The following is a 14129-nucleotide window of genomic DNA, read 5'->3' as shown; positions in this document are numbered from 1 at the left end:
TATACCTCATCTTTGGACTGTGGGGGAACCCAGAGCACCCGAAAGAAACCCACGCTCATATAGGGAGAACATGCAAACTTCACACAGACATGCCAACTGGACTCGAACCAGCGACCCTCTTGCTATGAGGTGACAGTGCTAACCACTGAGTCACCGTACCGCCCATATAAGGATTGTGAAATTGAATTAAGGGTTAGTTCACCCAAAAAAATTTATTTTACCATGATTTACTCACTCTCAAGGCGCCCTAGAGTAGGTGTATATGACTTGCTTCTTTCAGTCGAGTCCAGTCGCAGTTATTTAAAAATGATCTTGGCTTTACCTGCTCTGCAACTGTCAATAAAGTGCATTCATCCATAATAAAATGGACAGGGGTTGAATACAGGTCTTCTTTGGTGAATCTGTACATTTTTGCACAAAAAATATGTTTATGTTTAAAAATGCAAATAACCATTTGAACCATTTTTGTGTAACTTCTGGTGAGTGCTATAGTGTTTTTCTATCTCAAGTGTGAAGTGTTTACACACGAAAAGTATTGAAGAGAGACAGACAACATGCCAGGGTCATTACAAATATGTACCCAGGTCTAGATTTCTGGGGACTGCGAAATACGTAACTAGAGGTTTGTCTGCTCACAGTTTTTGTTTTTGCAAACCCAAATTTCTCGCACGCATCCTCTTCTTGCATAAATACACTAGAGGCTACAATATACACTTCAGCTGGCCTAGTCGACTGACTGACTCACGCACCCTCGTCCCTAAATGCATCCGATAGTGTTTTCAAAAGCAATCTAGAAAAGGAAAAGCAGTCACAGTTGTGTGATTCTACCACGTTTTCAGCCTGTTGTTTTTTTATTTATTGTTTAGCTTTTGTTTTACCTGGTTTATGAAACCATTCTTCACCCAACTCAAACTCCGTCATCGCGGTCAACTCAGCTCTGCGACTCCAGTCCATCGACATATGAGACGAGCTACTGGGCAAACTGGTAACACCAGAAAAGCCGTCCACATGGAGGTAAGCGGTCAGCTGGTATCGCTAAAAGGAACAGAAGCCATTGGCGGCATCACACTGCCAACATATTGTTCGTTTTAAAGACAAAATGCAGCCAGATGTACCTCTGGCCAAATTATTTGCGCTTTCCAAAAATGCAGACGGGGGTATGTATCCACAATGAGACTGTGTTGCAACATTCAATCCTTTCCAGCTGATGGACGCAAAAAAATTCACCTCAAAAGATGACAACGGATGAGAAGTTAAACAAACGAGTTTTAAATCTACACATTTCTAGATGGATTCACAAACAGAAACCTTTATTCATGCTCCAGATGGGCTGAGCTAGTGGATGGTCGATGCCGGTATGGACATTAATCACGGAATTGCATTTTTAAAGGGAGAAAATACCTCCTAAACTATTCCACTAGGAAACATGGATCGTGTCTATACATTAATGTTCAGACCGCTAAATTCTCACGAGACACACTGATATACTGTAGGCATGGGCTTACAGTATATCTATGTAATAATTCATATATTAAATTTAATAAATTGAACACAATATGTTAAATTTAAAAAAACTTTTAAAAATATTTTTTACTTTTGATGTGGATCGTCCTTTTCTGCTGGAGATACTGTTGCCCTAAAAACTAAATGAAATTGTCTTAACAAATTCGTAAAAAAAACTATATATTGTAGGAAATATATTGTCCAAAGCGACTTACAATTAAGGAGGTATTCAACAATTTAGCAAGAAGAGGCAATACATATGATACGAGAAGTGCTAATTATTCAAAGTAACTTGATTGGGATCAGAGCATTTAGTGCAAGAGTTTTTGTTTTTTCTTTTTTGAGAGAGAGAGAGGAAGAGAGAGAGAGAGAGAGAGAGAGAGAGAGAGAGAGAGAGAGAAAGTGCTTCTAGAGGTGGTTTTAGTATTATTCACCAGGGTTTAAGTGCTCTCGGAAGAGATGAGTTTTTAGTTGTCGTTTGAAGGATACCAGTATATCCGCAGTCCAAATGGGAATGGGAAGATCATTCCACCAGTGAGGGACGTTGAATGAAAAGGTTATGGAAAGTGACTTATAGCCTTTAGGGGTGGGGAGCAGACCTTCAGGAGCAGGTGGAGAGGGGCGAAGTACCAGTGGTTGGCATTTATCATAATTGATGAAGAGTTTGGCGGCCCATCAGACGATGCTTGGGTGAACTCAAAGTTTTAAAGTTTTATTTGTTTGATTTTTTTTTCACTTCAGCACAGTTTGTTCATTTAGAAATGTTTTATATTGTTTGTACTCAAAATAAAATTCCTCAGGAGTCTACACAATTGATGGGATTTTCTGATCTTAAAATGTTTTTCACTAACTAGAGATATGAATGTTGATTTGAAGGTGAATTCCTCATTTTCTTTTCTGTATAATTTAATTTGATCAAATAGTTTTGAACAACACAAAGGTGAGAAAACAATTACCTCGTTTAAAAAAAAAAATTTTTTATGTAGGTAGAGTGCCATGTTTGTCTGTATAATGATATGGATGCATTCATTTGGACTTCTTTTGGATATACCACTGGCATTCTATAATAATAATAATAATAATAATACTAATAAAATAATAACAATAATCATAATATTCCCAGAATTGGGTTGCAGCTGGAAGGGCATACAAAGTGTGAAACATATGCTGGAATAGTTGGTTAATTCCACTGTGGCGACCCCCTGATAGACAAGGGACTAAGAGAATAAATAAGAATAAGAATAATAACTATGATTGGATTTGACTGAAAGAATAAAAAGTCAAATACACCAATGCATTAAGAGTGAGCAAATCATGATATTATTTTCATTTTTTTGGCTGAAAGTATGTGTTATTGAGTTTAAATGTGTTTTGCTGTTTGCAGGATCCCTGTGATGAGAGATCATGTAGTACGTGATGATGCTTTACTTAGACACCTGATCCGGGATGAAAGTTGGCCTTTGGCTGTGTGACAGGCAGGAAGAAAGGGACACTCATGCTAATGTGATGGTATAGTGAATTAACAGAACAATACAGGTCGAGTTAAAGGCTTTTACTGCAGGCACTCACATACATATACACACTTGCATACACTCAAAGAATGACTTTTGCTGCTGCTTGTTTAAACAACTTACTTAAAAGGGTTGAAAAAACACAATTCCTAAAGTTTTTGGGGACAACTTAATTAGTTTATGTTCAAATAAATGGGTTTACTCTGGGTGCTCCAGTTTCCCACACAGTCCAAAGACATGCGGTATAGGTGAATTGAATAAACTAAATTGGCCGTAGAGTATGAGCGTGAATGCAAGAGTGTATGGATGTTTCCCAGTGTTGGGTTGCGGCTGGAAGGGCATCTGCTGAATAAAACATATGCTGGATAAGTTGGCTGTTCATTTAGCTTTGACGACCCCTGATGAATAAAGGGACTAAGCCGAAAAGAAAATGAATGAATGATCTTTGACCCAAATTTGTAATCAAGCACAGCATTTTTAGCACATGTGTAGACATTTCTTATACATCATATAGAGCATCAGCATTGATGACTTGCTTAAATTTTAGCTTCGCCTTTTAATCAGACATTATCAGGCCGTTTTGAGATCAAAGATTATTAAAAATTAAGAAATGGGAAGGATGGCACTATATTATTAAGAAAATGATTTCTTTAGATTTCTTTACTCGTGTCATTCATGTGTCCACTGAGGTTTTTCTATATCGAGTCTGGATTCTTTACTGGATTTTATCGATATTTCTTTTAGAAGCATTTTGAGTTATGGTATATGTCATAATTAAATTTATTTTTTTAATATGTGTATTTGTATGTGTGTGTGTGTGTGTGTGTGTGTGAGTATTATATACTTTATATATTTCCATTTTGTCTATTTATTTACTTATTATCACTATTATTATTATTATTATTAATTTGTATTATTATTATTTATTTATTACAACTGTTTTATAATATAATATTCAATAATATTATATATATAATACATACACATAAATATAAATAAAAATAAGTAAATAAACAAGCAAATAAATAAATAAAATTAAGAAATTAAGAAATAATTAGGTCACACTTTATATTAGGTAATCTTGTACTTAATGTAATTATTGTGTAAATACATGTTTTACATTGTACTTGTGAGTGATATCCCATATCAAGAGCACCAGAAGTGTTCTGCAATACATTATGGACACAGCACATTGTATTTAGTACAACTACACTGTATTTGTTTTTGGATGCAAGTACGTAGTATTTAAATTTTTAATAATAAACAGTATTATAATTCATTGGCAGTCCTGTTTACAGATAATTACCTTTTGTAGTGAATTTTTTTTCTCTAGTTTAAAGTTTTTAAAGTTTCTAGTTAAAAGCAACATTATAGATAATCAATATTTAATCATTTCTTTTTCAGTGGAAATGTTTGTCTTAATTAAATAAAGTTATGTCAAGTGTACTCAAATGTACTTAATTTGATAAAAGCAATGTTCCTTCTGCTAAAATAAAAACTTGATTAACTTAAAAACAATTACAAACAAGGCACAGGTGATCTCAATTAACAGAAGGGATTTATTTCAGTTTATTATTTCAGTTATTTCAGAACTGAAGCAGCAGCATTATAGGTAATTATTATTTAATATTTTGTTTAATAATTGTCTAGATGTCTAGTGTCTAGATGTCTATTACATCTAATGTTTAGGTGTATAATATCCCTTACTTTTCACAATATTACTTTTTCTATTGTATTTTTGGATCAAATGCACAAAAGACTTCCTGTCATTTGGATAACAGTGTACAGCGATTAAGTACTTCAGTTTACTTGGTTTGTATGAACATTGGTGGAACTCTTGATTTTAAAGAGGAATGTTAACAGTGAATGGGCCCATGGTTTAATTCCTGGCCGTTCAGACTGTATTAGTGCCTATGGCGTGTGAGTCTAGTGGCCATGCTGATGGCTAATGGTCTAATCCATATCACATTACAAATAGGATGATTAAGTGCTGTCTCACAGTAGGATTATCATGGGATTATTATGGGATCAGTGATATCTCTGATCTCTCGCTCTTTCTCTTCGAGTGCCCTCCCCGAGGTACATCATATCTGATACACATAGACATTACTCTCATCATTGAAATCGCTGACTTTACGTTGATAGTTTGTAAGACACACACCAAAAAAAAAAAAAAAAACATTTTGGTGTAGTAAAACCTAAAACATTTACTGTCATCATTCTTTAATTATAATATCAAATGTTTAGGTTAACCAGAAATAAAATATTTAATATTTACACATTTATTCGATGTAATAATGAAAGAGATGTATGATTTAATTACACTCAAAAATATTTTTTGCTGCTTGTTTAAACTTTTTAAAATTCCTTCGTTTTTGGCAGAACTTAATTATTTTATGTATAGTCCTCTTAAATTTGTAAAAACAATTACGTTAACTTAATTGATTTGTGCTGGGACAATATGAAGAAACTGTGTGGAACCCTTCATTTTTTACAGCCTATCTTCCAATCGTTGCAAAACTAGTATCATTAAGTACATTTTATTAATAGATAAGTAATGGATGTGTAGTTTATGCTTTGCATAGGATTGAATAAACTTGATATAAATAAAATAAAAAAGAAATAAACTGATTCAAAATCTGGGCGACGCAGAGGCGCTGTAGGTAGTGCTGTCGCCTCACAGCAAGAAGGTTGCTGTTTCGAGTCTCGGCTGGGTCAGTTCGCGTTTCTGTGAGGAGTTTGCATGTTCTCCCTGCTTTTGCGTGGGTTTCCTCTGGGTGCTCCGGTTTCCCCCACAGTCCAAAGACATGCGGTACAGGTGAATTGGGTTGGTTAAAATGTCCGTAGTGTATGAGTGTGTGTGTGGATGTTTCCCAGAGAGGAGTTGCAGCTGGAAGGGCATCCGCTGCATAAAAACGTGCTGCATAAGTTGGCGGTTCATTCCGCTGTGGTGACCCCGGATTAATAAAGGGACTAAGCCGACAAGGAAATGAATGAAAGAATGAATGAATCGAAATCTTAGCTGTTTAACTTGTGAGAAAGACTTTACAAAGTTTTTAGTTTTAAGGGTCACTGCCTTGCAAAAGAGCAGCACTCATGCTTGGGTTCTTGGCATTTTTATTGTCAGTATTAATGTTTGACGATTCACTCAGAGAGCCATAGCTTTGCTAACACACTGAAAAATATGATTTCTGCAAAATTGTTGCAAACAATTTATATGGGTTGAATTTTAAGAAGAATTTCAATTTTTGATTTAGTTGAATTTGTTAAAAACAATGTTCCTGCTGCTAAAAAAAGAACTTAAAAAACTTAAAAACTAACAAGGAACAGGTGATCTCAATTAACAGAAGGAATTTATTTAAGGGAACTGAAGCAGCAGCATTACAAGTAATACATATTTAATAATTCGTTAAATAATTTCCACTCTAAGAATTTGGGAACAGTACTGTATACCTGACTCATCTGTGAAAAAAAAAACTGTCAGGATGTACATTATCCCCTACTTTATCTTTTATCAAAAGCACAAAAGACTTCCATTCATTTGTATAACAGTGTACAATGATTAAGTACTTTAGTTTGCTTCAGTCACTGTTTACAAATTTTCTTAATTTGATAAAAGTTCCTTCTGTTAAAAAAAGAACTTAAATAACTTAATTAAATATGGACTCAAAATTAAAGATGATCAATTAACTTTTAACTTTATCAATTTAAGAGTGTTATTGTGGAGAGGTAAGCATGATCGAACACCAAATAAAGAAGGAGAACATGCTCAGAGCCCGGCGGCTAATCAGCAGGCCAATCAGAAATAATAAGCAACAGCTGTTTATTTTAGTGATTGGGCCGGAGAGACACCCGTCTTAAGGAGAACGGGAGGAACAGTCGGGAGAGGGAGCCGAGCGACGACCTGCACAGTGGGAGCTGTCCTTGCATTTAAAGCAAAAAAATAAGTTTGTTACTTACCTCAACGCCGACCCTGTCTTCTTCTTCCCACACAAAGAACCTTGTTACAGTTAGGTTAAACATTAAGTGAATTTTACATGATGATAACAAGTTAATTGTACTTGAGAGAAGATAGTAAAATCTACTTGAATTTTTCTTGTGCAAATTCTCAGAAAGATTAAATCTTAAAGGTTACTTTTTTCAGTGTTGGCAAAATAGTTTTTTGTTTAAACCACTTATTTAAAATAAACTGAAACAACACAATTCTTGTGTGTTTTTTTAGGGGATGACTTAATAGTTTTATGTTCGATCCACTTAAATTTGTAAAACTAGGCTATGTTAATTTAATTCCTTCATGTTCGATGGTGTGGAACCCAGCATTTACAGTGTATTTAAAGCATCTGTCAGAGCTCTCAACATTGAGTGAATTGTAAAACACAGGCTCTGTTACTCATGTTTTCTCAATACAGCCCCCTCCCTGAAAGGTTTTATCATTTTCATCGCAGGCAGGTTAACGTGAGACGGTTGATGTTTGACTTCAGTAATCGCTGAGGGCCGCTTGGTGCCGTGCCGATCCACAGATCCTAAACCGACCTGAACATGATCCCTGGAAAGCCTCCGACTCTCATGTTGGATTGGTTTACAGATGATTGGCGTTTTTCTGGCAGGCTCCCAAGGTCTTAGGAATTCTGGGATGTGTTGGCCAGTGACTGGTCGCACGTCTCAGGTATATGTGTCGCTGTTTGTTTATTAGCACCGACGGTTAGTATCAGCTGTCATCTGTTCAGCTGGTTCTCTTAACACAATGCTGTACGAGGAACTGGCCTGACAGGTTTTGTGAGGTGTCGTTTAATGAATATATTGCACTGAACAACAGATGCAGTACAGCATTTTCATTCAGAGATGAAGACTAATTCGGAGATGAAGACTACTGTTTTTGGCGAAAATGGTAGTCGATGATGGAACTTTAGGATTACTTTTAGGTTACTTTGGGTTTCTGGAAAATATTCATAGCTAAAAAAATAAGGCAATAAGTACATTTTTTAGAGAAGAATATTCAAAAGTGAGAAAGAGAAATGTTAAGAAATGTTCTCATTATGATTAATGTACTGCCATTGTGAAAATATAAACATATTTATTACCATGTAGTTATACTCTGATTATGAGTTGCAGCATTTTCATGTGTAAATAAAGACTTTTGTCGCATGCTAACAAATTACATGAAGAGAATGGTAGTTCATAATGTAATTTTAGGATTACTTTTAGGTTACTTTTTAGTCAACTTGACAAATTTTTTTTTCTGTTTTAATTTGTCTTTAAATTCAGAACAAATTTTACGATAGTTTTTATATCTAAACTATATAAAATGCTGGGTGGCAATATGTAGAATTTTTAGAAAAAAATATTTAATATTTGTTCTCATAATGAATAATTATGAGTAATTTACTGCTGATGTGTAAAAATGAATGAAGGTATCTATTACAATTTAATAATAATCTGATTACATTATAATACATATGTTCATACATTAGAATGGTCATGAAATTCATGCTGAATTTAGACTCAAATTAAAACAAAAAATAAAAAAACAATCAAGTTGGCTAAAAAGTAACCTTAAAGTAATCCTAAAGTTACATTACCGACTACCATTTTCATTTGAAGATGAATAATTGTTGCATGTTAACAAAATACAATGATGGAAATGGTAGTACATAATGTAACTTTAAGATAGTTATAAGGTTACTTTTTAGCCAACTTCATTGATTTTTATTTTTTGTTATAATTTGTCTCTAAATTCAAAACGAATTACATGATAATTCTTCATGTCTAAACTATATAAAATGCTGGGTGGCAATAAGTAGAATTTTTTGAGAAGAATATTTAAGATTTCTTCTCATTATTAATAACTTACTGCCATTGTGTAAACACTGTGTGGCGATATCTATGACAATGTAATTATAATCTGATTACATTGTGATAAATATGTTCATATATTAGAATGGTCATGAATGCTGAATTTAAAGACAAATAAAAAATAAAAATAAAAAAAACAGTCAAGTTGGCTAAAAAGTAACCTAGAAGTAATCCTAAAGTTACATTATCAACTACTGTACCATTTTCATTTGGAGAGGAAGACTTGTTGCCTGTTAACAAATTACATGATGTAAATGGTAGTCATTGATGAAACTTTAGGATTACTTTTACATTATTTATTTTAATTAAAATAATTAATCAAATTTGTTTTTTGGTTCTATATTCAGAAATCATTTTGAATATATAAACAAATACAAATGACCATTCTATACATCTACACTGTAAAAAATGGTCAGTATTAAATGGTCAACATTAGGTTAAATATGGATTTTTTTTAATTGCTTTTTAAACTTATGCTATTTAATTTAAATGACACTTTTGAAAACAATTGATGGGTTTGTCCATATTTGACCCAGCATTGGATTACAACAACCCAGAGTTTTTAGAGTATATATATATATATATATATATATATATATATATATATATATATATATATATATATATATATATATATATATATATATATATATATATATATATATATATATATATATATATATATACTCGTTTAAACTACATTTATATACTATATAAATGTTCAAAGCTAAACAATAGGATAAGTAGAATATTTTAAAATAAAAACATAAAACTGAATAATTTCTGAGAATTTTAAAACAATAAAATCTAATTAAAAGTATGCAAGTTCTGAGTTGATTTGATGACATTAAAAGACCAAATTGTAGTCATACATATGCAGATCAGGGAAAAAAATAATAATAAAAATTATATATATATATATATATATATATATATATATATATATATATATATATATATATAATTTTTTATTATTTTTTTCTATTATTATTATAATTTTTTATTTTGCCTAATTATTCCTAGTATGCTGAATGAAGATGGAATATCTTCACCAATTATTTGACAATTTATTTTTGCAAAAGGTATTTGAACCATAGAGTATATACTGTATATACACTTGCTTTTCATTTATAAAATCACTTTTGTGAATTTAATTTGATGTAGCCTTATTTACTGAAATATACAATTTCATAAGAGCACAACCATAAATGTTAAAGAGGTTCTACTTGACGTACAGAACAATAAGCATTTCCAAATCGCGTCAGGCAATTGTAACCTGGTTAATATTCAAAAAAGGCCTTACACAAAATATAGGCGCCTTCACACACACGCACACACTCTCACCCACAGACTCGTGGTCTATTTTCAGGTTACAGATCAAGGGCCTCTCCACTCAAAAGGGGGCACTGTTACTGCATTGCAGATTACAGAGTATTATCAGCCAGCTTTCTGAATTACAAATTAACATCGCTACTATACACATTCATCTAATAAAATGGTTTTTAATATCAGGCCAATCACTTCAGCCATTGTAATACGATTCCACAATAGCCATTAAGTACATTTGTTAACAAAATGAGGATTGCTGGTTCCATCCTCCTAGTTTTAGACTGCTATCATTTTAGCTGTGCTCAAAAGTAAAAGTGAGAATGTTTAATTGAGCACTTTGCAGGTAAAGGTTGTGCACTATGCTAAAGACTTCTAAGAGTGATTTCAGCCTGAAAATGAGACCTTTTCTGAAGACAGTGAAGTAGTTTGTACACACACACACACACCCCCACACACACACACACACACACACACACACACATACATACACACACTCACTCAAAATACACCCCTCTAAAAAGGAAGCTATACAATGTTATATTTGTGCATACACTGTAAAATCCAACAGTCAACATTATCAAATGAAATGAGTGTAGTTAACTCAAAATTGACTGAAAGATAATTCTACTCATTTAAAAAGAGTTTTGAACTCAGTGTTGAAGGTAATGAGGTAATTAAACCTAATTACTTCAACCTAAATGGAGTAAGTTCACAGAACTCATATAGGTTAGCTTTTTTTTAAACTCAAATGGTTTGTAGCAATCAGTTTCCTCAAATGGTTTGAGTTGCCTTAACTTATTGGGTTTTACAGTACTATTCAGCTGGTTTGAGTTCCCTTCATTTATTGGGTTTTACTGTGCTCAAAATGCTCCATTTACTCAAATGGATTAAGTTCACAGTACTCATTAGGATTAGTTTTTTGAACTTAAATAGTTTGTTGCAATCGGTTTCCTCTAATGGTTTGAGTTACCTTAACTTTTGGGGTTTTACAGTGTATACATTAGTTTAGTCAGCACTGAGGCCAAATCTAGAGCTTTTCTAACAAAATAACTTACATTCATGGTCCAAAAACTAGTACACTCAAATTTATGTAACTGAAAAAAATTAAATGCATATTTAAAAAAAAAAAAAAAAAAAAGAAAAATCAAAAGAAACAAAAAATAGAAAAATGTATCGATTAAATTTTGTAGGCTGTAATTTTATTATTATTTTTTTTTTCAATATTTAGCTTGAATTTAATTGTTTTATATTTTAATGTCTAAATATGTTTGGTGGCTAAAATATTATTTTAATAAATAAATCTGTTTATTAAATCTGTTTTGTTAAAATGCACCGAAATGCATTGGGTATATTCACTGAGAAATGGATACAAATATTCATTTTCAAAATGGGGTGTACTCAATTATGCTGAGCACTGTGTGTGTGTGTGTGTGCGTGCGTGTATATAATTTTACTCAATTAAGTTTAGTTTATATATATATAACTAACTAAACTAAACTGAACTAAATTATTAGAGTAAACTTTGCAAGAGCATTCCCTTTCAGTTCAACTATTGTACTTCGGAATTCTATTACCTGACATTTAATAGAAAAATATTTTGGTAGAATATACTGGTACTTTCGTCTTAATATATTATTGGCATTTTTCTTTTTCTTTTATTTTAAATTAATTAGTTTGATCAAAATAATTTTTCAATTCATGGACCAAATATACACCATCTGACAAAACTCTTGTTGCCTTTGCAAGTTTTAGGAAAAACAAATAATAACTTGTCTTCTCTAGTTGATTATTTGGTATCAGAAGTGGCTTATATGGAAGGCAAAGGCCTCTAGATTACGCTTATTTTACCAAAATAAAATATGATCAAGCCTTGATTTTTAATTATGTAATTAGGACAGTAATGTCTGACTTTGCTTAGACAAAAGTCTCATCACTTAACAGTAATATAACTCTAGTAAAATTAGAATAAGAATATGGTTACTCTTTATTTCGTTTTTATAACGTTAGATTTTTATTTAAAATAAATGTTCACACAAGATTGTATTCATCAAATTCCAAATATATTGTGGTTTCCACAAAAATATTAATTGAGAGAAATATTGATTGAGTAAAATATGAAATCATCATCATATTAAAATGATTTCTAAAGGATCATGGAACATGACATGAATTAAAATTCAGTTTTGCATCACAGGAATAAATTACATTTATACAATTAAGATAGGAAACAGTTATTAGCAGATATATTTATATTAACATTCACAAACGTATTGTTCTTTAAAAAAAAAATCTAAAGACTTTATGCATGTAAAGGAAGACATAAAAGATGAAGATGGTAGCATAAAAAAGTCAAGAAGGCAGTCAGAAACACAAAATAAAAACTGCACAGAAACCACACGTGTAGCCAATTTTTTTTCCTCCGGTTAATGTTTGTTCCCCTCTTTAAGAGCACAGTCTCCCGGGTCGCTGCACCGTGCGTATCATCGCCATCCTCTCCACCGTACTGCATATTCCCCTTAACCTGACATTAGGCCCGGCTCAGTCCCAAAAGCCGCCTGCGCCCCGCTGGGTTCACTCCATTAGATACTCCCTACACACTTTGTCTGTCATACTAAAAGCCAAGCCTGGGGAGCAAGGAGAGGTTAAAAGGCAAGAAATGAGCCTGAGCCGAACGGAGCCCAAGCTGATTGCTCTGATCTGATTGGACGAGTGGTTGAATTGAGGCATCTCTCATCATCTCACTGTACTATATAGAAGTTCAGGTCATTGTCTTTACTTTCAATGTAAGTCATTATGAGTCCATTTAGTTATTTCCTATTGTTATAGAGTGCAATTAGCTTCCTACAGTGTACCTGACTGCTTAAGAGTAAAGAAAAAAAAGCCCATCAATGTCTAAAACCTGCTTTTTCATGTGAAAAAGAAAGCAATATAGGGAAATTTTAGGTCCAGATTTTTTTTTTTATTAGACTAATGGATATTCACGCCTAATAAAAGGTCTTTTTAGAATTTTTAGAAATCCCACATTTTTGAACTGTCAAAGATCCTGAAATTATATAACGTTGGCTTGATTAAGTTTGATTAAGATCCGCTCAGTTCTTTGCATACATATATACTCTCAAAAAAGTTATTTTTGCTTTTAAAAATGAGCTGAAACAACACAGTTCGAGAGGTTTTTATTTTGGACAACGTAATTGTTTTATGTTTAATCCACTTAAAACTGAAAAAAGGCCCATTTCCACTGAGTGGTACAGTATGGTACGGTATGGATTGGTACGGGTCACCTTTTTCAGGCTTGCTTTTCCACTGCCAAAAAGTATGCTTCTGGTGGGCGTGGTGTACAACATGCATTTAGTTCATGTGTTTTCAAAAACAATACGCAACATATAGCCCAGTCAGTGCAAACATCTCATCTGTGTCTTTAATCTTCACCATCTCATGTAACCTCTTGTTAGAAAGTATTTCTGTCATTCAGAGTTCACAATAGTCCAAAAGGTGATGATAATAGTTTGGCAGTTTATTCATATTTTAGGTTGCTGAAACATTAATTTGCTCCTCTGTTTTGTCAAACTTCTCAAGAAGTATGTTATTATAAATGTTCATCAAGATGGTGACGACAAGGTTTGTTTAAGCTCGGGTTGGCCATGGCTTGTTATTATATGTATATATTATTATGGTGTAATGTCTCCACTGTGTTTTTAAAAGTGGCGCTTGCTTTGTTTTTATTCTCCTGCTTGTGCATGCGCTGGTGACGTTTCTCTGTAAACCAATAGCTTTCAGCTGCACTTCTGGCTTCACCTTTTGGTACCCTTTTGTCATAGTAGCTATACCATTTACAAGGTACTCAAAACATGGTACGACAGTTCGCTTTTAGGTACCTTTTGACAGTGGAAATGGACATAAAATCATACTGTACCGTACCATAGCACTCAGTGG

At 33.0% G+C, this 14129-nt stretch overlaps 1 protein-coding gene across 12 annotated transcripts in view; it reads right to left on the bottom strand.

Annotated features, from left to right (window-relative positions):
- The window catches only part of LOC147837491 (uncharacterized), a 238757-nt gene that overhangs the window by 30608 nt on the left and 194020 nt on the right, over positions 1-14129 (bottom strand). For 2 of the 12 annotated variants that reach the window (XR_015476959.1, XR_015476962.1), the window contains one exon: positions 12194-12820. The exons of the other annotated variants lie outside the window; for them this stretch is intronic. The gene's annotated coding sequence lies outside the window, so the exon portion shown is untranslated. Of the gene's footprint in view, positions 1-12193; positions 12821-14129 lie in introns of those variants that run through there. 12 annotated transcript variants of the gene reach the window in all.

This window comes from Danio rerio, chromosome 1, assembly GCF_052040795.2.
Source record: "Danio rerio strain M-AB ecotype USA chromosome 1, GRCz13ab, whole genome shotgun sequence".
Classification (NCBI taxonomy): Eukaryota; Metazoa; Chordata; class Actinopteri; order Cypriniformes; family Danionidae; genus Danio; species Danio rerio.
The sequence above is the reverse complement of the archived record's forward strand: the minus strand, read 5'-3'. Positions and strand labels throughout refer to the sequence as shown.